Source organism: Pinus tabuliformis, chromosome 3_1 (genome assembly GCF_031772625.1).
Source record: "Pinus tabuliformis cultivar Carrire ecotype Pingquan chromosome 3_1, CPIR1, whole genome shotgun sequence".
NCBI lineage: Eukaryota > Viridiplantae > Streptophyta > Pinopsida > Pinales > Pinaceae > Pinus > Pinus tabuliformis.
In genome coordinates this window covers 276,985,196-277,009,353 of record NC_142301.1, presented here as the reverse complement: position 1 = coordinate 277,009,353, position 24,158 = coordinate 276,985,196, and positions in this window count along the sequence as shown.

Sequence of the window (24,158 nt, the reverse complement as noted above, 5' to 3'; positions counted from 1 at the left end):
TTCACAAAGAGTTAGCCATCTTAATCATAATCACAAAACCTTTAATCCTTTGAGAGAGCCCTCTAAGGCTAAGGAGGCTAAGCCTTAGCTAAAAGATTGGTTTGAAACAGTTACTTGAAGTCTTCCTGGTCTGCAACCTTCTAGGGCCTGATTTTGAGATAACAGTTACCATGAAGACAAGTCACGTCTATATATGAGTTCGAAGCTGCTCAGTCACGTATATGTTGGTCTGATGAGGAAGCAGTGGGATAGATTCAGAAAAGTGATATGATATGGTTCAGACAATTATCAATTATGTTTTCTATCTTGATGATTAATGACTGCAATTTGTGGCTGTTATTTAGAAGTGCTTTTGATCCTCATAAGTTTTTGATGAATTGATGTATATATGATTGATGATGATGCCTTGATGATTCTTATTGATATTTGCAATGATCAGATCTGGCAGTGAACAGTTGGCACATGTTAGGGGGAGAATATGCTATGCTTCTAATAATGCATTGTTGGAATTATGTTTAGAAGTCTTTGGTACATAATGATCCTTATCAAAGGTGATGATGCTTATTTTTATCAAGTGTTTAAATGATACATCATGCTACGCTGTGGTTATGAGTTTCCTATGATAAAGTCTTAGATGATACTTGTATTGCTTGGGGTTACATAGTTGTTATTCAAATCAGATTTATGGATGATTATGGATGACTATTTTGATGATGCATATAGTACATATGGTATGTTTCTTACATAGTGATCTTCATAAGGACAAGGAGAAGAACAAAGCTTGAGTACACAACTTCATGATGATAAGAGTCACTCATTTCTTTTATGTTGCTGTCATCATGCCTTCAAAGATGCATAAAGTTCATATGGTGCAGTTATGGTGTAGGATTCCCATAGTTCTTACACATTGGTTGAGGATTGTTGCTCTTGATGGTTTGATTATCATGGTTGATGCTTATCAGATGTGGATATTGGGATAATCCCTAGTGAAGATACATGGTTGATATATTGAGGGTTCTTGTGGAAAGATCATGCAGTTCTTGATGATGATGATATGATCATAGATGATGACTATGGTGTTTTCACATGCATATGATATGATGTGAACAATTTTGTGTTACTTCTTGGAGATATGACATATTCTTAGTTGATTCATGGAAGGTTATGATAAGGCTCATTCTATTAAGGAAATGGAGAAAGTTGATCTTGATGAGATTAAGAGGATGGGTTGATATCTATATGCGACATACTTTGTCACAGGTTGATGATATTTACATTTTCATATCTTGGGAACTAATGATGGACATATACAGCTTGTTGGTCTAGATGTTGCTGACATATGCTTATGGTGCAGATCATATATGGTGTATGATAGCTTCTGATGACTATCATGGTCTTGTTTAGATCTTTGGTCTTTGTTATAAATGACATGTATATCATTTGATGTAAAGGTCATATAAAGGCCCATGAGGTAATAATATGTCTCTGTTTATCATAGTGTTTTAATGAGTCCTTTTTGGTCATATGATGTAATTCGTACTCCCATTATGTATGGGAAGGATGATGTAATAATTGCTATATTTTAGTCATGTATAAACAATTGGTATATCCTCACTTGGTTGGGTAGATGAGTCAAATTTGGTGTATCCCCACTTGATTGGGAGATTCATGTATGTATGAGTCATTGGTGATAGGAAGGTCATACCCAGATAGTTGAGTTATAGAGTCATGTCATTCTTTTGGAAAATATTTTTGTAGACTCTGCATGTGCTTAGGGGGAGCATGGACGGTATAGTGCATCTCAGCATGTACAAAGGGGGAGTTTTATCAGAGAATTTAGCATATGCATAGGGGGATCACGATCAATGTTCATATTTAGCAGTTCAGATATGGAAGTCTTCATTTTGGTCAGCCCTTTGCCTTTGATCTCAAAAGGGGGAATATCTTGGTCCACCCTTTGCCCTTGATGTCAAAGGGGGAGAGTATCTTTGTGTTGCTTGATATATCTAATAGGTTCTATAGCTTGAAGTAATCAACACCAATATGGTTGCCATCAAGTCCAAAGGGGGAGATTGTTCTCATTATGATGAATGTGTTGTACTTGATGGCAAACCACTTGTAGCAAAACAAGAATATGGTAATGAGATGAATCTACAGGACAGATAAGAGGTGACAGAATGATGGAACATAATTATGGTCAAAGGTACTGAGGTAGTGTGTCTTGTCCTTGATAAGAAGTGTCCTTAATAACAACCTATTTGATGAATGGACTAATTGATAAAGGTATAAACAGGATGATACAGAATGCATGACAGTTGCGTTTATAGATGTGACAAAATGCAGGGCAGTTTAGAGGAATCCGTTCAAAAGTGATGTATGATGGAAAATCACATTATAACAGGTCTATTCAGAGGTATCAGAGTAATGGAAAATAAGAAAAGGATGATGGAACATAGGAATTCAGATCGGAATCAAGAAATTAAAGAAAAGAATGTTTTCAGGTATGTTAAGTTGTATACGTAGGTTCACTATACAAAAAGCAACGTACACATGTGGGTTAACAGAACAAAAGGAGCGTATACATATGCACGCACTTCCAAAGAAGGAAAAACACATATGGGATGGAAAATCAAGGTTTTGGTCCGAGGTATTGGTTTGAGGTATTGGTTTGAGGTTTTGGTTCGAGGTATTGGTCCGAGGTTTTGGTCTGAGGTATTGACAAAGGATCTAAGTATTTAAGAAGGAGAAGATTAAAAGGATATGTGCACAAGTAATGAATATCTTAGGAAGTGTTATATCAAAAGAAAATATGCATGTTATGGGTTTCTGATGCTTTTCTTGATCTAGACTAAGTATGCACCTGATTGTTTGATGATGGATGATATCTCATAATGGATCAAGATCATAACGACTTATCATTATGTGATCTGATAATGGATAGGCTAGATCTGAATGTTAACGAATGTTTTATTCTTTATATGTTTTGATATGAGTATGTTTGAAGTCTGGAATGGCTGTGAAGTTATAAGTAAGTAATTGTAGATATATACACTAGTTCGCGTTGGTGAAGGCACATATACACGCTGGTTTGAGATTTCCAAGTAGCGTATGCAAAAGAAAAGTGTGTTGTTCAGAGATGACTGATCTATCTGATCAGTGTTGTTGGTTTACTGTTGTTTGTCAATGATGTCTTCACTAGATCTGAAAGTAAAATTGATTGTCTAAGGAGATTGAGTCTGGTTGATTGATTGATTGAGTAAGAAGGGTGATCCTTACTGCTATCTATTTAGAACTCTGTAAATTGATAGTAGATCTTCAGAATGTCACTGATTGGTCCAGTTTGTGGTTCAGAGGTTTTATGATTTAGTATCTTTAGAGGTATAGGCAGGTTGGGCTAAAGGAAGTAGAGTATACACACAAGTTGGCTTTATTGAAGAAGCGTATACATTCTGACACATAAATTTTGATGTTACAGTTGGTTCTGGTTGTTGATGCAGTGTTCTGGGTTCAGATCTGTGTACTGGCTACAATGATCTATCTATTCCAGTTGATTGGTTGAATTTGATTAAGTTTGAATGAATGGTTGATTCAGTTGTGATTGTTTGATTCTGTACATCAGAGGTCTCAGTGAATGATTGATTTAGTTGTGTCAGAGGTTCAGTGATTGTTTGATTCAGTATGTCAAAGGTTTCAGTGATTGATTGATTCATAGATTGATGATTGGGTTTCAGTGATATCAGAGATCGATGATTGAGTTTTAGTGATTGGTTGATGTAGATGTATTTGATGGATGTATTGTAATGGTGATTGATTTTGAGCTTCAATGTTACTGAGGGGTCCAGTGTGAAAATTTGATGAAATGTGGCCTACATATTGTCTTGTTGTGTAGCTAGAGTATCCAATATGAAAATTTATGAAACATGGTCCCTGGAGGATACTGAGGGTTGGATCCTTCAGTGAGGAAGTTGAAGCTTCCTGCCAGTAGTGGCTGGTGATTTCATCAGGGGGTTGGAGCTCCTTTTCAGTAGCAGCTAGAGAATGAGTGAAGGTTGGAGTGTTCTGTAGGTCAATGCCTACGTACTAGTAAACATATTGGCTAGTACAAGAGCTAGGGGGTTGTAGCTCCCTTCCAGTAGAAACTGGAGAACGAGAGAAGGTTGTAGCCTTCTCCAGGTGGGTGCCTGCGTACTTGTATGAGTCTGCACCAGTACAAGATTGTAAATAGATTATTCTTTATATTAAAAGAAGATAGAGACAACAATAGCATGGGCTTTTTCTCCCGCATTGGGTTTCCACCTTAATGTTGGCATTATGATACAGGTGTTGTCCTTGATGGAAACTCACATAGATGACAGTTCACAGTCCAACAGGTTAACAACAAAGGATTACAGATCAAACTCCAAAAATGGTTTAAGAAGTATACGTTGGTTCATTTTGTCCAAGTAGCATATACATGTGGGTTAACAGAACAAAAGGAGCATATACGTATGCACACAGTTTCACGGAAGGAAAATTGCCTTTGGGATGGAAAATCAAGGTTTTGGTCCAAGGTATTTGTCCGAGGTATTGGTTCAAGGTATTTGGTCCAAGGTATTGGTCCTAAGTGGTTTTGGTCCAAGGTATTGTTGGGTAGCGGAAGCCTTGCGCAATGGTTAGGGGGCTTAAAGCCCAAAAGTTTGGGTAAAAACAGGGTAAAGACTCCACGAGATGCGTGGAGAGTGATTTGTAACAAGTCAAAGTCAAAAGGGTAGTCCACCCAAATAATGTTAAAGCAAATGTAAGATGAGTCGGCCCGCCTGTGGATCACGGTCCATGGAAAGGTATAAATAGAGCAAGGCCCTATGGGTAGGGTAGGTAAGTTTTGGTAGGCTTATGATGATCTGATATGCAATGGGTTTCTAAGAAGGGCATTTTGAAAGCATCTGTAAGTCCGAGTCGAGGGTTTGGGTAGAGGTTAGAGGCTCTGCAGCTATGTGCATAGAGGTCTGGAAGAGTTCGTAGTTGTGTTCATAGACCCATGCAGCTGAGTGCGCAGGTTGGATCTGGATGTACTGGTGTTGAGTGGAAATAGAGATAAGTTCTTTTTGAAAATTATTTGTGATCTTTGACTTGTCACGAATCTGGCATTTTTGTATGGTTAATAAGACTGTTTCTGTCTTTACGCACTGATTATTGAATACCTGTGAATCGTGTTTTAATATTAATATGAAAATTGAATGAAAGGGATAATTGTTTGCTTAAAGACCACCTTAAAGTAGATCTGAGTTGCAATACTTCATCCACTAGATTAGATTTATAGACTGCGTGGGGTATTCAAGATCCGCGCAGCGCGAAGCTGTAGAATAGAGCACGAAATCTCCAAACCACATTCAGACATTCCAAGGGTGCAGAAACCTGGTTCCAGCACCCTCCCCTACTACCTCTGGTGAGACCTCAGTCTGCACTTCACGGACTATTGCCGAAAGGGCCGGTAGCTGTGGGATTTGCTTGGCTAAATAATTCTTCTGAACTTGGGTTAGGCCCATATAAGCCAACAAATGGTTCTGTTGCTGGGACTGGGATCTGCCTAAGGGGTGTCTGATGTGGGAACACTGGAACCCTACAAAGAAAGATATTGAAGAGTGGTGGGATTTGAAACTCCACGAGTATTAGAGAAAGGTTGGCTAGACAGGTATATATTCACAGATATTCACGAGATCTTCTTTGCTTCATTCCCGATAGAGCTATACGAGTGGATCGAAAGGCTAGCGGACAGCGTGGGAAGGTGTAGATTGGACCAACCTATTGTGTGGACCCCAGAATTGGTGCCTAGGATAGAAGCTACTGAGGACAAAATCACGCATGCAGTAGATCATTGGCTGGATTAGGTAATAGGAGGATTTATCACTAAGTTCGTGATAGATACTACTGTGAGCGATAGCGAAGCGGAAATGCAGTTTCTTCAAGGATCTCAAGGTAGGTATATCAAATCATTGAATACATGGATTAAGATGTTGCTCTGCGAAAAACAGATTATGCACATTTATTGATGTCTGGAGTAACGTGGAGCGGAAGAGGTTACTGCGGAACGGGAGGAGTAGAGAACAGTCCTTTAGCTTCGATTTCCCAGGAAGGCAGGGAGGAGCTCGCGGGATTTTCACTAGGAAGTGCGGTCCGGTTGATTAGGGAGCGTTTCCCACTGATACCACCTTTGTCCATGCCACCTCCTGCTTCACCTACTTCGAAGCCATCCATGCCAACTTTGACCCCACCTTCTCCACCACTTCTACCAAAAGTTGGGATGGCGAGTGCAATCAAACTACTAGTATTTAAGGGTGTGGGGAACGAAGAACCACCATGATTCTGGTTTGTGATACGATCTGTATGGGATGCCCAAGGCATTACAGATGAGAACATCAAGAAGGCCACACTAGTTAGTGCACTACAAGACGACGCGCTAATGTGGTACATAAAATACTCAACCGACCATCCGAATGAGGGAATAGTGGCAATCCAGGATGCGCTAAATAAAGAGTTTGGCCAACCAAAGTCTGAAACCCAATCGGTTATTGGGTTCAAGGAGATCGCAATGTTGCCTCGCGAAACTCCATTGGACCTGGATCAAAGGTTAAAGAGTACTATTCACGAAGCTAACATGACCTTGATAAATGCGCAGAATTGCGCATGGTTTGTGGCATCATTGACACCATATCTGAGGATGGCTATGTCACAACAAAAGATTTCAACCCAAGCCGAGGCACTAGAGACAGTAATGAGGTTGCATGAGACCCCAATACTGGACCCAGGGTTGGGAGTTCAACAAATCCACACGCAACTTCAAAACTTGAGTTTAGAAATGCAAATCTTGAAGCAAGAAAGAGTATTCCGACCAGAGGTATGTACAGAGGCGGGCTGTATTAAATGCAAGAGCCAAGCACATGATAAGGACCATTGCCTTGTCTTCACGAACTATCTGGCGGGGGAGGCCCGATGTCATTAAAAGTGGAGGTACAAGCAGGATCGAGTGTCGCACCTATGCTCTGGTGCATGATGTGTTAGGTGGGTGGGAAACATGCAATAGATAACTGCCACCTATTCCAAAAGTATACACAGACCCTGTAGTAGTTGTATTGCAACTCCTGTTGATTGGTCGGACACGATGAGCGAACGTGTCGAAGTTATGACTTAATGATGGAAAGAACCCCAACTTATTGAATGCAGACTGAAGTACAGGGAGGATTTCAAGGACGCAGTTGAGGAAGAGGAATGGGGCCTGGGCGGGGCCGCAAACAACTAATTTGTTATAATTGTGGAGGGCTGAGACACTACGCTCGCAATGTCACTAACCCAACCAGGACTTCGTGCCCCTACTGTCCAACCTTAATTGCCCAAATGTGCGAAAAGGGTGTACTCCAATCGCCACCAACCCTAAATATCCAAATGATGCGAGCAGAACCTTGCAAAGAGGATCCTACTATAAATATGGTACTAAGAAGTGAACCAAAATAGGGGAGGATGATGCCGAAGGAAGCTTAGCAGAGCTTCATGGAAGCTTCTACTCCGGGTAGGAGGGATAAAACAGAGTGCTTGAATGAAATCTTACTTGCAGAATGGAAAGGAAAGCAAAGAATGTAGAATGGAAAAGAAATAAAACTAAATTACTTTTGCAGAAATGAAACTAATAGCAGAATATCAGAGACAAGAAATGGAAGAAAGAAAGTAGTAATCACATATTACTCAAACACCTCCCCGACAATGGCGCCAAAAAGTTATGAGCACCAGTATTGTAGCAATAATGCTGCAACTCCTGGGGCTACCAACTTTACTTTATCAACCCGGGGTTCGTACAAACTTGGAGGTGACAGTGTTGTATACACAAGTAAAAGTGATGGGTCTGTTCTTTGTCACTACTCAATTGGTGATAGACCACTAGGGTTTTTCAAGCCAGAATTATATGGATTCAGAAGAAGCTTGATTACCAATGAGGGAAAGAGAAATCTACTCTAAGAGAAAGCTTGTCTAATGCAGTAAGGAAAAATACTGAAATCAAATGCTAAAAACACACCATTTTCTAACTAACTATTGAGAGGCTATGCTTCAAAGGAATGCTAAGTTAACATGTATGCAATCCTACTGTCCTAAGCATGCAAATTCAAAACATTGAACATTCTACTGCTGTGCATGTAAATGACTAAAACAAATCTATCTTTCTTTTTGTCCTTTTTTTATGTGAAAGTGCTAATTTCTTTTGGTGATGTGGTAGGTGGCTTAGGGATGCTAGTGAATGGTTAGAATATTGGGGAGACCAGTAGGTGACCTTTTCTAGCTTCCTAGAGGCTTTTTCCTCAATTCGGCTTCAAAACAGGCCACTACAGGAAAACCTACAGGATGTCCTAATGTGTTCTACAAGATGTCATGAAAACTGACACGATCCCCTGTATTTCTATAGGTTACAGATGAGAGCATAAGGATGGGTGTTGAAGGTGATGTAAGGTTTAGGGAAGGTGGTTTGTCAATGGAATGAGGCAAGGGAGTGCCTAGGAACACTTCAGAACTCAAAACCAAGGTTGGGAGATGGTTGGATTTGCTCAACAAGCTTGGAGAAGTTTCCTTGTGAAATGATGACATTGGTGAGGGTTTTAGTGAAAGTAGAGAATGATCATGGATGGATGAAGCTGGAATGAGGTTGCTAACTATGGAATCTCTCTGTACTTCTGAAACACCTGCACTGCATCAAACATTGACATTTACCAAAAAATCATGTAAGCAAGAAGAATTTCAATGATCTAAGAAAACAAAATTTCCTGATTTAACTGCCTACTCCATGCATGAGGAAAAATTGCAGAATAAGATGGAACATGGATGAGATCTAATGTAAGAATGAAGACAGAAGAAATGATAACTAAATCCTACTCTCGCAAATTGATCAAATGCTGTCCTAGGTACAAAAAACCCCAAATTCCATGAGAAACTAGAATTCTGTCTTTTTGGGGCTGCATAGGAGTTCTTTCCTCAAACCATGATCCTTGAAGGAAGGAGTGAGGCCAAAACCACCTATTGAATTTTTTTTGATGTTCCTATATATCTTCTAAACTACTACTAAAGTAAATCTCAAATGGAAGCAAACTAATCAGATCTACACTACCTGCAATGAAATAATTCTAAAGACAATTCAACCATTAATCTATGAAATTAATCTAAGCATAAAAATACAAGAAGAGGAGCCTTTGCTGCTAGGGTTGGACCCTAACCCAAGAGCTTTAGCCCTTTGAGTTAACTGAGTGTTGGATCAAGGAAATGCTCATTCTCATTATCAAAACAAAAAATTACATAGCAATGTCTTCCACAAGTCTTGAACTCGAAAATGACTAGTGTTTTTACAGCAAAAATTTGAATCCTAATGAGGCTCTGTGGTGTAGGTAAAATTCTAAGTGCAGACACAAACAATTCCTCTAGCTCGAGAGTGGGTCTAGCCACAAACAAGACATTCTATGGAATATTTCCTCAGGTTAGAACCAATTAAGAGGGTTTATCTCTTAGTAGCACGCTATCTGTTTGATGACGACCTTGCTTCCTTGCAACAACTATCTTCTGTTTCTTCTTGCGAATGCCTAAAACAAGTACACAACAACATACAAAAACCGTGACAATATACAAATTGTATTCAACCTACTTAACAAGTCAAGAAACATTAAGCCATAAACATGTGAAATAACATCTTATGTAGGAAATCAATCGATAGTTGCATCTTTATTAAATCAAGAATATATTGCAACCGACGTCTTGACGTTGCTGTTCTCCTCTAACAAATCCGGGTTCCCACACACTTCTACTAGTCTTAAGGCTCTTCCCTTTGGGCTTCACACCAATCCAACTCACAGTTCTCCCTTAAACACAAACTAGAGAGCTACAAAGTATGGATAACTTATTGATTACTGCAAACAAAACTTAATTATCACTAGCACACACACACACACACACTAGCTTGTGCTTGGGAAAAGTGGACGTTTATATAGCTTGAATAGATTGGAGATAGTTCCTCTTCTCATGGGAGAAAGGTCTTATCTCTTGAGGTAGTTCCATCCTAATAGGGGAAAGGAGCCCAATCTGACCTCTTCGACTCCATCTAGCCTAACCATTTACCAGACTTCCATTACGAAGCTTTTAGAGCTGGAAGCTTGGGTTCCATATTTAAAATTTTTTCCAAAAGAGGATCGGCGTGACTGAGAAAGGGCTTAGTCGATCTGAGCGGTGCTAGGGACAATTGTAAACCCTAAATATTGGCATGAGGAGGACATGGTTCATTAACATTGGTCTTTTAAACTGGGGAACAGAATATTTTGGGAAAATGATGCAAAGGGGAATTGTTCTGCTCATGAAGAGGGACACAATGGGAGGTTCTTTATGATGGGAAAGAATGAAGGGTTCACTATAGAGGTCCTCCATGATCAAGGAACAAGGAGTACAGGGACAGTGACAAAATTCCATGTAACAGATGCCCCCTAAAGCATGAAGGCCGAACGAGAGTGAGGGGTGAAATGCTTTATAACTTAGTGCGGGGAACTAGAGTCTATCGTTGGAAAACCTGCAAGAAAGTACATATACATATATATTACTGAAAACTCTGTCAAACTATACATGAATTGTGGTATGGATGCAGTCATCCAGAGAATGATCATGTAAATGGATCTTGGCATGGACGCAGCCATACGATAATGGGGATCATATCGAAACCAAGGTATGGGTGTAGCCATCCAATAATGAGAAGGATCACATATGACAACTCATGGTATGGTCGCAGCCATCCATCTAAAAGAGACATGTATATCAACATGATCATGTCACATCACCTTGCAACCTGGACTTTTGTAATCTGAGCCCAGGGTCTTGCACTCCAACACGACCCTATCAAAGTAAAGATTCTAACATGTGGATAGATGTGTTGACGTCGAACATGCTAGAAAATTGTGTGATTACCAGTGAATGATGTAAACTGTTAACAAGCGCGAGAGAAACCACCAATAATGACAATGGATCTCAAGGTACTGGTAGCACAGTTCATGGAATGCGAATAAAGGAACTGATGTCGAACACCCATGAAATCACCCGAGTGAAAGCCAATTATGTGAACTTATCATTGAGTGCGAAGAACTTGCTGTTAGGGCATGCAAGCTCCAAGGTATTGAAGATGAGTCTCTCGATCAACTTCCAGTATAATGAGTTGAAGTCAACAAGAAGTGATCGTGTCAAAGGAGGGCCATGATGTATCCCACATCATTGACATGAGACAAAGGGATGCAAATGATTTTGGATGATACAGAGAATCAGAGGTAAGGGTAACTGCAAAAGGACAAGTCTTGAACATATCGGTGACATGATTCTAGAATTTGGTAGATGTTGGATCCATAGGATTAGTGGTCATGATGACGTGGTAGAGATCAAATGAGTGGCCCAACCCAGGAAGGTCAATGATGAAAAGGAGGATATCCCAACCCGAAACGAAGTAGAAAGTGTCATGTTCAAGAGTGAGTTTCCGACACGACTGATTGAATTTCCAAATTTTCCCCCACCATTTCTGGTAGGTACCCCAATTATTTTTTATCGCAAGCTTGAAGGGGATAGCATATGCTTGCACTGTAAGTTCATCCTTCGGGCGAATCCAACCTAGTAAGTTTAATGAGCCCTTGGAAGGAGAATCTCATGTTCGTCATGGCGATAAATCCAATGTCGTTTAATGTTTTAATGAGTCTGAAAAAGGTGTAACTCAATATCTTTTTCATGTTTAGAGAGTTTGAAAAAGACACAAAAAATAAAACTCCACATGGTCCCTTTTCATACATTTGTGCCTCTCTAGCCCGAAAAGGTAGAAAAATATACTTGAGATAAGTGCTTGACCATTTCAGTCAAGGAATATCTTTTTCATAAATAGTGCATCCCAACCCGAAAAAGGGGTAAACGTATACTGAGTAGATGACGTTTCGCAGCCTTTAATGAGTTCAAAACGACAAGAGCTCGACAATCTTTTCGTGTTTAAAGGGTTGAAATAGAGCTTGAAAGTGGACCCCCCATTTTATTCTCTTTTACAAGTCAAAAGGGAACAATACTCGACAATCTTTTCATTTGAGTTTTGAGTCGAGAAAAGAGCTGAAATGTGACTCAGTACCATCATCGAAAATTCGTGACCTGTCGCTACACAAAAAGGTAAATATATTATCCAATTCCTGAGGCCAAATAGGTCAAAAATACTTAAAACCCTAATATTTCATGAAAAAATGAATAAAAGGAGTGAAAAGTAATTATTTTTTACCATTATTTTACCTTTGCGTGAAGAGCTTTTAACCCACTTTTGCCCTAATTTCTCTGAAGCAGATTTCAGGAGATCCGAGAGGTCATTTGCCGAGCCGTCAGTTGCAAGTAAGAGCCAAGACCTTAAGCTCCATTTTCATACTTCTTTTTCCTTTTTTAACCATTTTTTGGATTTCTAAGGGAGGTTTTAGCAAAAAAATCTCACCCTCGGTCAGTGTGATTTCCAGGCACGTAATCGCATCGATCATGGGTGGCTAAAATTGACAACCGCGCTGTTGGTGCCACTATTTTTAAAATAGGCGTGCTAGCGCCATGAACAAAGAAAAATTGATGTTTTCTCTTTAATTCACTGTTTAAATCCAAATTTCTCTGTCAAAAAATGATCATTGACTTGATTGAATGGTTGTTGCAGGAAGAAAAGTGTTGAAAATGGTGGATTGGAAAGAAAGAGAGCATGAGGATATCGATACCCAAGCCATCGCTGATCCAAATTGCTTGGAAGCTTTGAGGAAATGTGGGCTCCTCAAGTTTTTTGTCTCACAAGGGATGCCGGCTCAACCTGAGCTGCTACGGTACCTGATTAGTCTCTGGGACATAAATCAGGAAATTTTTATCATTGGTGACCAAGAGATGGAGTTGGAGACTTCAGATTTTTATTTCATCACAGGACTGTCTCAGAGAGGGGAACCAGTCAACCTATATGGGTCGAGGCTGATTGGGGCAAGTGTTTCCATGTTACTTTCGAACATTTCCCAAAAGCCCTCAAATTCAAGAGTGGCAAGATCGAGATTGCGACTGTTCAGGATCTTGTATTGAGAGTGTTATTGTTGACCATCAATAGAGTGGTTGGGTCCCAAGTGCCACATGAGACTAACAAATCAAAGTTCATGTTTGCTATCGAGTGCATAACACCCACTATTTTTAATTGGGTGGAATCTATGAAAGTCAACATGAAACTCAAGCTATCAAAAGCTAAGGTGGGAAACCTGAAGCAGTTTTGCTTTGGGTTTGTGCCAGTGACCTTCTTCTTGGAGCGGGTTCCACTATTCCAATACCAGCTGACCGAGGTGGACCCACCGATTCCACAAGACCCACGGATGGTCCGTTGGAGCAAGTTGATTCCCAGGGTTATGGGGGGCCAATAGATGTCCTACAAGCCTGCCTTCTTCTCATGGCTACGACGATAACTAATCGTAGTGGAGGATTGGCCTTACAGTGGTACCGACTTCTGTGGAGATCCGGATATGCCGCTCCCAAAATGAGAGGATTTTGATGATGGAGGTAAAAACAATCAATTTTTAGTTTTTGATTTTTTTATTGTTTTTTGAAATATATGTGTTTATGAAACTTTGATTTTATGAATGTAGATGTTGGACCAGAATGCCCTACCAGGATGTCCCCAATTGCCAGGTGCGTCGTTCGGTAGGTTGATGTTGCTCCTTATTAGGAGGGGAATGACAACGAGGAGGAGATTGCGCGGAATCTTTAGGGTTTGACACATGGGATCCCAGACTACGCTCTGATGGGTGATGTCCCATGCCAATACCAGAGGCATATGGTGGGGGTGTCATATTGGATCCGCCGACTACTGACTCGTGTAGTCAAAGCAGTGACATTCTATCATGAGAATCATGATGTTTAGTGCATAGGTATAGCATAGCATTCCATATTTTTGAGGCCTGCGAGCCATGGATGTATAAGGCCTGTGAGTCACCGATGTATTTTGGACACACATATTATTTTTTGGGGTTTTGGATGTAACAAACACTATATATATATATATGCTGTATTTTCTTACTGACTATGGTACAAATGATTTTTCTTGCTTTTCACATGTTTCGTAAATGTCTATCCAGCACATAATTAGCTAATGCATCTGTCAATGTATTCATATGTCTAGGAATATGATGATATGTAATATAATCAAAATTTCTCTCCAGTAGACAAATACGTAGATGCATTCTCAGATATTGAGGATTTGTGATGGAATATTGTCCATTGAGTTGAAGGATGACAAGCTGTGAATCTTGGTTGACAACCAACTCCTGAATGTCAAGAGCAATGGCTTTCGAAAATAATTTGATAACTGCACTGTACTCAACAATGTTATTGGTTGTTCAACCTAAAAAAATACCTTGAAGATCAATCAACTCACCATGGGGGTCATAAATGGCCCATGCCACGAAGGTTAAATTTCGGGTAGTACGACAAGCACCATCAGTGAAAGTAATGTGAGGAGTCACAGACATCTGCAAAGCAGGTAAAAACATAGTGAGCATGAAAACTGCTTGAAAACCAACACACCAAACCACACTGCACAAAAATGAATGACACACTAATTGTACAAAAGTGACCATGGTAGATGACCTAAGCATAGTATTGTGTGAGCGAGTCCATGCTCAGACTCGGGTAATCAATCAACATAGATGAACACTAGAGTTTTACTGTTGACATGACGAGTAAGCATTGACTCGGCCAAATAATAGAGTAGAACTCATATAAGGCATTTCCCCCATGACCCTTAGGCGAGGGAGGGTTACAAGCCAGATGACAACCCCATTGCAATAATGGGCAATTGGGAAAAACTTGGGGAGGGAAAGAAAACCTGAATATATGAAGAGATAAAGGTGTCCTCAGTTGAAAGATCTAGGAAATGTCAGGAGAAACTGACATGTCAATAGGCAGCAGAGAAGAGAACTGCTCAAGACACATGGACATGAACGTCGTGCTAGAACTAAGCCATGGGGATTGAGAAAACACGTCAAGAGAAGAACATGCAATAGGATGATCAGAGGATACGGAACATGAGGCTGAAACATTTTCCACATAATTGATTCCAGTGGGACGAAGTGGCATAACCTCGCCCCAGGTATCAACCAAATCCAGTGAAGGTATGACCCAAGGGCTATATTTGACTCAGATCATGTTGACAGAGGTAACATGAGGAGTTGGGAGTGGAAAAATTCCCTATCAAAACAGAATCTTTAAAAAGCCCTACCCCCACACTTTCATAAGGAGCATCGGTGTGCTTGACATACAGAATATTGCTTTCTGAAGAGGAAGAGGTAAAGAAGAACAATTGGTCGACTGTGACTATCTTCCCTTGATGGTGAAAAAGAATCACATGGAACAAGGTGGAGGCTACAACATGCATGGCAAGGGTCCAACTCCGTCCGAGTAGAAGATTATAATTGAGATTAGTGTCAACAATCTCTACCTCAACATGTACTGTCTTGCCTTCCAAAGTAATGACAAGGTTGGGTAAGACCCCAAATGGTCACGAATCGTGTCTATCAAAAGATTCCAAAGTGTTAGAGAATTGGTTTAGAGTAGGAGATCCAATTTCCTTCTAACAAGTGACTGACATGATGCAAGTAGAGGCACCTTCATAGATGATGGTCCTATGAATGGTTTTCTAATTAATAATTACCTAAATGAGAATGGAAATATGATGGGGAAAACGTGGAAAGTGGTTCTCTAGATCAAAACATATAAGATTAGAATCAGTAGGATCAATACGCCCAATAGCCGACAGTAATGACTTCTGCTGGGACGGACAACTTTGAAGTACCTCAAGAGCAGACATAGTTGATGGCGCCTAAGCCAAATCTTCAACAATATTATAGTGTTGAGCGGCTCGAGCATTGGGATTATACGAGGAATTCCTTAGCACACCTCAAGAAGGTGGACGAATAGTGAAATCAGGGTTAGGTCGCTCTATATGGAGAGGACCAGAACTCGGCAGGGCAAAAGAAGAAGGGGTGGCCTCTTTCTCTTTCTCGATTGTCAGAGCAGGAGTTTGATAATCTTTTGATCTAGTAGCCACATTAATTTACGTACTCATCATGAACACTTGTGAACCTGAGGAAGTAGTTGATTGATGTTGGTCTACCATTTGAGTCTGCTGAGACGGAAACGACTCTTTCAGGATAGCGGGGTCCCTTTGAGCAAGCAACTAACTTCAGATTGTCGGGGACAATCCTTAGTATAGTGATCCTCCTCACAAATAAGGTACAGATACTTAGGCTTCCATTGTGAAGCATCACTAGCGGAAGACTTGGGAGGACCCTGTTTTCGGGCGTCAACTTTACCCTTGCCTTTGCCTTTCTTCTTACCTTTCGAGGATTTGTCTGCTGCGGTAGACTGGATAGCATGGACCTCTGAGATTTGACCAGGGCTAGGTGAATTTTTGGGGTGACTATTGGAAGTAGTGTTTGATACCAACTTATGTTTGGAAGAAGATTTTGCAAGGGCCTGAGACACCGAACCAATTACTTCATCAACAGGAGGTGTAGCCTGTGACTTCAATGTCGTTGGATCGGATGATGGCCTCGAAGCATCGGGTAATAACTCATACAAAGTGCCAGACTGGGAGTAAACAAGATCCAAGTATTGGGCATGAGCAATGGCTTGCTCCTCTGTAACACACCCACCCATAGCTATATCACGAGAAATTGGAGCGACGAATGACTTGGTAAACCATTCGGTCAGTAACTGATCAACAATATCAAACTTGATCAGGCGATGCCTACATCTCCATTCATGGATGTGATTAGAGATGTGTGTCGTAGTATTTTTCTTGAGCAATATGAGAAAATAGGTGCCAGTTTCATAGCAAACTAGCAACTAAAAATGCATGAGGAAAGCCATGGCTAAAGAGTTGAAGTCTTGAAGTCATGATAAGTACTTCGAGGGAGCTCAATGTACCACTTAGCTGCAGCGCCTGTAAGGGTTCGTTGGACAGAGATGAATAAAATCATCAATGTAAGAATTCAAAGAGCACCAGAGGTGATATGTCATCACATGGGCTTGGGGATCTTCTTTTTCTTTTCCATCGAACTTCGAATAATCGCTCGGGATCTTGGATGAAACTAGAGGCCAGTATGGCGAATGAAGAATTGGATCATTCGTAAGCTGAGACACATCTGGCAACTCTAGTGTAGCCAAGAACGACAATTGAGTATTGAAAGGCATTGGAGGTCGATAAGCAGGTCCAACCGGAGGAGCCCATCCCTGCTGGTAAGGATTTTGGCCCCATAGTGGAGGGTTCTGTCCATACGACATTTGATTTTTCCCCCACTGTAGGTTACCTTGCCCGTAGGGGGGATTTTGACCTTGAAAGCCTTGAAATTGTCTAGCCATAGGTTGTTGATAAGCAACATATGGGTTAAAAGGTTGTTGAGCATGTTGACCTTGGACATATGGACACTGCACCTGTTGTCCCTAGACATACGAGTTTTGAACCTGCTACCCTAAATAAGAGGATTTTGGACCTGCTGCCCTTGGACATAAGGATTCTGCACTTGCTGCCCTTGGACATAGGGATTTTGGACCTGCTACCCTTGGACAAAAGGATTCTGAACCTGTTTCCCTTGGACATTAGGATTTTGGGCCTACTGTGGGACTTGACCCTGACCTTGTCCTTGCAAGGGTTTACCCTGTTGATATGTATAAGAGGGTTTCTTTTGCCCGAGCTAGCCTTACTGCTGCAACGGCTGACCTTGTGGTGCAAAGGATGTCCCTACGACTGCAGATGTTGGCCTTGTGAAGACATAGGTTGGGAAGTTTGCTGAACATACTGCATTTGCGGCTGCATGGTTTGCTGCAATTGTTGAGAGGGTTGCCCCTGCAGTTGTTGCAGTTGTCCTTGCTGCAGCATCATCTGCCCCTGCTGCTTCATGGATGGCCCTTGCTGCAACAAAGGTTGCCCTTGTTGCTGCAGAGGTTGTCCTTGCTGCTGTAAGGGTACTTGAACTATTTCCGGATTGAGAGCTTGAAAATTTCCGAACTGTATCTGGCCATAGCCACCAAGAAAGGAGGACAGACTAGGCTGAACATACTATCCAGGCTACAGGACGTAGGGTGGATTGACCATTCCTTGGGAACCATATGGAACATAAGGAGTTTGGTATTGAACCTGAGTCTCATAAGGTTGCTAATACTAGAAATTACCTGACCTAGACGGAACAATGGGATTTTGGACCCGTTGGTACTGGACATTGCTTGATCCAGTAGGACCAACAGGGTTTTGAAGATCACCAGAAGAAGGCTGGTTCATCCCAACCATGCGAGGTTGTGAGCTACTCACATTGGTTATCCTTGACACCATAGAAACATTCAGATTATGCCCCCCAGGCACTGGCACAACCTGTCCACTTACTGGAGGGGTCGAATGTAGAAATTTTGAATAATATGACACTTATTCACAGAGATTATCCTAATTATACACTATTGCGGAATTCATGCATAATACATAACCTCCTCTACGTTGATCATCAATTTAGCAGCATTAAAAACCATGAAACATCAATCGCATGCACACATTAACACAGTATGTAACTCGGGGAAAGCATACAGCTAAAATCCCCACACTATCTATATATTATAATGATAGAGAACATGTAACAATACATAGTACAATACTCCTCACAAGTACTCAATACTATCTCCACCTATTACACACAAACTAGCTCAGATCTGATGCCTCAAATCTCCTCCACTGTTTTCCTGCCTCCACTGCGCAATCTTGCAAGAGAATCAAACACTCTGTGAATTCGAATTCCCTTGGTTATACTACGCAAGCCTCATGGGAAATCTCCATCCATGCATGTGCAAATCTCATGCACAACTATAGTCACAACTGATAGCAATCTCAACCTTTAACACCTATCTCCACTGAAATGTACATGCACTGAGTTAGCTGATGTATTCTTTAGTTGCTTTATGAGTTAATAATTAGTGAATTAATTAATATTTAATTCACACAAATCATCACTAGTGTATTCTTTAGTTAGACTAAAATACAACTAGTTCAACCAAACTGAACACAACTCCATCAACTCCACAATCAACTCCATCGAAACTCAACCACATGAGTTCTAACTGAAGTCCTGCATGCAATAGCTCAACTGAACCACAAGAAAAGCACATTTCCTTCTGACAGCTGCATGTGCCACATCTGTAGCTCAAACTGAAGTGCTCCAAGAGGATAAGATAATGTTTATAGTCCAAATATTATTATGAGACAATAATATTCGACTGTTCTATTTTTAGCCCGGCAGTCTAAAAATAGAAACCGCCCATATGTCTAAAAATAGAAGTCCATCTATTTTTTACCAACATGACCAATCATCCACAAATAGCATCCTACAACTCATAGACCATGATCCATATGTCTAAAAATAGACATAGTCTAAAAATAGACTTTGCGCCAAAAATAGCCTGCGGGCCCACTTAGTGAAGGCGACTTCTTTCCACTAAGCTCCATCATCTTGTTGCATTCTCAACATCGAAGAAATGAAAACAACATGACTCAAGACTGTCAGTTGAACTGGACAGGTGAATTGGATGAACGAGACTAGAAGGTTCAAAACGGTGGGTTACACTGGGACTGAGGTAACTGTAGAAATCAACATCTGTTGGGAGGTCGGGTTCTGAATGAACAAACCTGTGGTAGGCATAACGCCAGATGCCTAAATAGGGTTATGATAAAGTGACAAGGCACTAGGTGTACTTGAGACCAATTGTGCTAAAGTCACATAATTAGGGGGAAATCCCTATAAATACTGATAGGAATTCTTCCTGTGTAAGGGAAACCTTCAGGAGGAAACTGATGTTCTTCCTCCTCGACAGTGTGTGGAGTTGTTATAGGCATATTTGGGCACTGCAAACCCAATCACATATGTCCATAAACCAAGGGCTTCTAAGCCCCTACAAGTGTTGTTTCATACCCTAAAGGAACAAGGTCAGTTGATTACATCATTTCCTAGAAGTTCTCCATGAAAAACTACTCAGAACTGGTCAAAACTGGACCATACAGATTGCTCCATGTTGAGGGTGAAATGCATCTCACCTATAACACACGGGGGGTGTGATGCATATTGAAAAGCCCTTTTGTAGGGTGCGATGAGCGAGAGCAGACAAATGGCAGAAGCATTTTGCTAGGTGGAAACTCAAAGAATCTTCTAGAAACTGCTCATATGACACTTGCCTCTCTGAATTCGCCCAGGGATGAGTAAGAGATCATGAAATCTCCAAGTGGAACCAAGAAAAATTAGTGAAATGACACTAATAAAAATCCCAGAAGTTGACTCACTCTCCTGCAAACATCTATATATGGATCCCTCATCCCAGAGATCCAAAGGCTGGAATTTTGCAATTTGTAAGGAAGTGCTGTTGGTTTCTCTTTGAAGACATTGTATTGTTGGGTGATCTTGCATTGTATGAGGTGAAGAGGGCTTTCATGCTGGGAGGATGTGGCTGGATCAGACAACTTGGTTGTAATCCTCTCTTCTACTACTTCTATCAATAAAGCTATTTGAGTTTTCATCCATATGCCTGTATATCTCTGAATCTTATATTTGTATATGCATTTGTATGGTTAATGTACATCTGATCCTACATTGTTTATGGTTATAGATCTCTATGCTTTGATGGTATTTTGCTGCCTTGACTCTATAGGTGTTCTTTGAAGCAGGACAAGTGAGAAAGGAGTGGCGAAAGCTCTATCAAAGGAGAGAGGGAACAAGCAAGGAGACTAGCGAAAGACTGAGGTTGGTACTCTCTGCTTCTCTCTCATCTATCTCTCATAAAGGAAAACACAAGTAACTTTAGTTTGTTTGTTTCTAAGATAGCTACCCATCTTAGTGGGACTAGCTACCGTGGGACTAGCAGCTTTGAATGGACACTAGTTTTCCCAATAACAAAATGGCGACTCTGCTGGGGAGCAAATAGTTTGTTTGTTTTGTTACTGTTGTTTTCTTTATAAACTACAGATGGAGCCTGAAGTTAAGCCAGCTAGCCTTCGAACTGCTTTTGCTGTGAAACTACAATGTAGATCAACGCTGCTTCAGTCAATCTCTGGGTTGGTTTATAAACTAAACATCTGACTTGCAAACATCCTAAGTGCCTTGGTGGTAGCTCAATAACCTCATTAGGTCAGTCCCTATACTTTGTGTTTACATCCTATCAAAAGCTCAACCTAAACCCCTGAACTTAGCTGCAAAGTGTGAGTGAAAACCAAGCTCAGTCTCGTCCCTGGACCATCGCACTATCTCTCATTGGCACCCTGGATGCATCGCACCTCCCGTGTGTTGCAGGTGAGATGCATCCCTGTTTCCTTATGTTACAGGTGCGATGATTGAGTGAGACTGTTTCTGCCTCCAAATTTTGGTTTTTTCTTCATTATCTTCAGCTTTATTCAGTAGTTTTGCTATCTATGATCAGTATATCACTGTTGAAACCCTCTTACTTTGCAATATTTAGCCTCCATTGATAAAGAATTGTGAATGTTTTTTTATGTATTTTTCATCATTTACAGTTCTCCTTTGCAAAAAGTAGCTTAATCGAACTGTCGTCTTTTGATTTGAAAGTGTCGCAACTGTCATTTTCAGTCAAGAAAAAGAGTGTCGTAAAGTCTTCCTCTTTTAGATAGTCAATTACACTTTTGCTATTGTATTTGATTTGAATCATCAATTCTTTGAAGTGTCGAAAGTAGTTTTCAAGTTGAAATTGAAAGTGTTGTTTTAGTCTTCCTTTCGTTTTTAACAGAAATTGCTAAAGTGTCGCTTTGAGGAAAGATAGTTCAGATCTGTACTTAGTTTTCTTTTTGTCATTCTCACATTAAGGAAACTGAAAAACAAATACATGCATGTGCATTTGCATTTAGATTGCATGCGGAAGTTGATTTAGGAAAAGTGCATCTAGTGTGTGCTCTCTGCTCTATGATGAAAGAATTTCATTTCTCTTTCCTTAGTAGCTAGAATTTTCTTTGCAAAAAGAAAGTAAACGATTGTTTATCATCTTAGATTGCATATTTAGGAATTCTATATCTACATCACACGGTGAACCTTAAAGGCAAACTTCTTAAGAAAGATCAACTGTAAAATAAACCTCAATGAACATAAAAATGCTTTGAAACCTAACGCACAACATCTAGAAGTCTAGGCTAGAGACATATTTCGGCGTCGTAAAGCCTGGTAACTATCGCTTTCATCGTAGGTTGGGTGATTCCTCCTCTTTGAGATGACAAGTGCTAGTATAGACTTGTGCTCCCACGTACCGTCGAGTATATATTGTGAGACCACAATAGGATGATATCCTTTATCCTTAGGAAGCCATGTCTGCCACCCTATCGATCGCAATGCACTGAACATAACATTCAGGAAGATTGACTGCCGTACGTAAAGTCCTCAGTAATTTCTCTATAATTTACCACCGAGGTGTATATTGCAGTTTTGTGATTGGTTTGGTAATCCCTCTGTCTAGATTTCCAGAGTTGTCACTTTCGTTCCTTTTCAGAATCCTTAAAAGAAAAGGTCCATCTGAGCACATGTCACTTCAGGCTCATTAAAAATCAAAGGCAACTAGAGTCATCTTTAGCTTTTTCTCGACTCTTAAAAATTGAAAAAGCAAGTTGTGTCAAAGCATCATAAAATTCATTTAATTCGGAATAACTTTTCCCCTTTTTATTTTTGAGTTGATCGAGTAATCCGCAATCGTGGAAGAAAGTCAATCAAAACCCCGTCATTTGCGGAGACTAGCGAGTCAACTGTCTTTGACCCCGGAAACGAAACCATCCCAGGCAAGGCATTCTCGTTTAACTGAGTTGAATTCACCTGATTTATTTGAAACTTGTGTTTCAACATCGTCAGAGACTACAGTTACTCCAATTATTTCTCGTACATCTACCTTTACGGAAGAAGTTCCGCAGTTACAAGAGGACATTAGAATTGACCCTAGTGTAACGGTAGACACCTCTATTCCTGAAACAGCTCCACCTAGGACTAATCCAGAAACTGAAGTTCACTTGCCTGAACATCTGGAAGTTGAATTCTAGAATTCAGAAGGTGTCACCCCTCCAGTATCTGTTACTGCAGAAGCTACACTTTCTTCAGCTCCAGAAATATTTTATGGACCTGACAGTCTACCTCTTCCACCTGGATTGATTGCTATAGAAGAGATAGTAGAGGATCTTCCACCCAGTACTCCAGTGCATTTTGGAATTGGGATCCACTTACATCCTTCTACTACAGAAGTTAGTTCTTCTTTATCGCAAATTCTTGTCGAATCGCTAGGAAATCTTTTGGATAGACTAAACATGTCTGAACAACCATCAACATCTAGGACCGTGCCAACTGACACAGCTACGATGGAGCTTCCTGCTGCCGTTCCTACAATTATTGCTGGTATACCATCTGTCCTGACAAGTTATCAACAACAAGTCGGAGTCTAATCAGGGACTATTTCAATGACATGGTTAGTTCCCATTTCTTCATCCAGACTCTCATCTGGTATTTCTTATGTTGAAACTCAACAAGTTAATGCAATGTGTCTTCAAAGGCCAATCTACCCATTAAGTATTGGATTACCACCATATGGGGGGTAGTATGCCTTTTCATTGTTCCCTCCTGGAGAACAACCATATGGGAGTTTACAACAAAGTTAAGGTCAAACTAGAATTACATCAAGTGGTTGGGCACAAATATTGCCTCAACAACCAAGGGTTGTATATTCAATGCAACCAGTCCATCCTGTGTCGAATATTCCCACTACACCTGCTATTGTGACTGTATTGCAAGTACAAGTGCTACCTATTATATGTCAACCTCAAGTTTCTCAGGTTGCAATACAACAACCTCTCGTCTCAACGATTCAATCACAACCTCAGGTTAGTGCCTCCTCATCTGGAGTGACTTAGGCTCAAACAGGTACTATGACTCCACATCTTGGTCAATCATACAGTATTGGACAACAGAAAATGGTCCAACAACCATGGCTGGTTCAATATCAACAACCGCAATTCCAACAATCATACTAAGGACCTGAGCAACAAGTCTTTGTAAGTAATGGGCAACCGCATTTCCAAAGCGGTT